The sequence below is a fragment of the Petaurus breviceps genome, unplaced genomic scaffold, assembly GCF_028583685.1.
Source record: "Petaurus breviceps papuanus isolate PSGF00001 unplaced genomic scaffold, PetGlider_PUasm1.0 88982, whole genome shotgun sequence".
Classification (NCBI taxonomy): Eukaryota; Metazoa; Chordata; class Mammalia; order Diprotodontia; family Petauridae; genus Petaurus; species Petaurus breviceps.
In genome coordinates this window covers 33,881-36,300 of record NW_027186995.1, presented here as the reverse complement: position 1 = coordinate 36,300, position 2,420 = coordinate 33,881, and positions in this window count along the sequence as shown.

Sequence of the window (2,420 nt, the reverse complement as noted above, 5' to 3'; positions counted from 1 at the left end):
ATTATATAGTGTTCTGTTTATTGTATATATTTATATATCATATACACACATTGACAGATATATACATACATATATCTGTAAATGCATGTACATATCTACATCTTCACACATATCTGTAAATGTGTGTACATATCTGTAATGCCATGCATGAGCAGCTTTCCAGAAGAATGCTACTGTGAACAGCCTTTAAGGTTCTGATTACAAAGTATAGTGAACACTCTGTTTATTCCATAACAAATCAAAGCAAAACATTCACAGAAAATCAAGGTACAGCATTCACAATATTACAACTTATATTCACAAACAGCTTATCATTAAAATGGCCACATAGTTTTCACCAAAGTGGTCAAAATATTTAGAACAAAGAACTATCATCTCAAAGTACTATAGTATAAGTCTTCCACTCATGGGGCAAAGTCTTAAGTTAACTCAGTCTGTCACTTATTCAATAATCAATTACTAAGTAAAGCACAATATAGTCTCAAAGTACAATAGTCAAAGTCTTCCACTCTTGGGGCAAAGTCTTGATTAACTCAGTCACTTATTCAACAATCAATTACTAAGTATCATACACAAACCCCCCCACCCCTAGGTCACTAGTAAACTATAATTTCATCATTACTCAGTACCCAAGGAGAGGTCTTTTCATCTTCACTTGGGGCCTGTTCTCAGATTCCCTGGATCCCCTTCCATGGTCCCCGATTCTGCCTGGGTTCAATGGCAGACAGCTCCCAGTTCCTTGACCAGCTCTCTGGGGAGGTCCTGCTCCACACTGGTGTTCACAGGGTCTGGTCCATGTCAGCTCCTTCACCATTTCTGCTCCAGGGAACTCAAGGCTCAGCCAAGCCACAAAGTCTCAGTATCCTGGTCATGCTTCTCCTGGGCTCCTCTGTTACCTGGGTTCCTGGGCTCCTCTGTCACTCTGGGCTCCGTGCTCCTGTTCAGAAGAAGCTCCACCACCACAAGTTCTCGGGAAATTCTGGTTCAGTTCTCCATTCTCTCTTCCGCAGCTGCTCCGCCACCAGATGCTGATCCCAAGAAATTCTGCCTGTGCCTCGGGCTTTTCCTTATATACACACTGCATTAGCTTCCTGTTTCAGCCAACCCTTTCCTGTTACATCAGTAACAGGAGACAGGAGTTCATACCTTCTGTTTCTCAATAGAGGCTTGATCAGTTACTAAGTGCTAAGTACCTGCTACCTTTGCCAACACAAAGGGATCTTCAAATTCAAATTATATCACCATTACAATATCTACATATTCCACTAAGTCCCTGTTTTGATAATTCCTCATGTTATGAAGAGGGCATAAGATTCACAAATGTTACTGCAACAGAACGCAAAATCACAGGCCCATAGGATCATCGATTCAAGGTTAGAAAAGGCCCTGGAGTACATGAAGCCACAACCTCTCATAGGAAGCTGGGGCACAGAGAGTTTAGTGACTTGCTTAAGGTCAAACAACTTCAAAGTGGCAGGGAAGGAATTTGAACGTAGGTCTTTTGGATTCCAAATTTGGTGCCATATTCACTACACCCCATGATGTCTCTCTAGCGGCTATTATAAAGGTTTTAAGTGGTCTTTGCAAAGGACTATTTCTCTTTCATCAAAGGACCAGCCTTGCTGGGTTTAGAGGGCTCACAATCAGAGGGTCTGTCACAGGATGATGATTTTTATTTTTTGGTCACCGCTCTCAAAACCTGTCTGCTAAGGCCTAGAGAGTTTGGGATCCATGCTAGCAGAAGAAGTACCCACACAGATAAAACCCTAGCTCCTTCAAGTCAGAATATATGAAACTGGATCCCATTCCTTCCTATCAGCAACCAGTGCTAGTAAACTCAACACACACACTTCAGAGAGAGGAAAACTTGCCCCCAGGCAGCTAGGTGGCACTGCAGTAGATGGAGGGCATGACCTGGAGTCAGGAAGACCTGAGTTCAAATGTGGCCTCAGATATTTACTAGCTATGTGACCCTGGACAATTTAATTTGCTTCTCTGCATTAGTTTCCTCATCTGTAAAATGACGATGATAATAGCACCTATCTCCCAGGGTTGTATCACCTAAGCAAACCTTGAGGTAGAAAAGGATTTCAATAGGCCAAAAGAAAGAGGGAGAATGTTCCAGAGTCCAAGTTAATGTGCAATGAGAGGACAGGGCCTGTTCTGTGCAAATATATCAGTTCAGTGTGGCTGCTATGTCAACTGAGTAAAGGAGTAAAATAAGTGAAATAAGGCTGGAAAGATAAGATGGAGGTAAGGGGAGGTGTTGGGTGTAGGATGTGAAGGCCTTGAATGGCCAGCTACAGAATTTCATATTCTTTGCCACACTGGCAACTATCTTTGGGCAGGGAATGCAATGGTCTGCACAGTGTCTTAGGAAGACTGGTTTATCAGCTGCATTAGTAATGGACCTTGTAAAG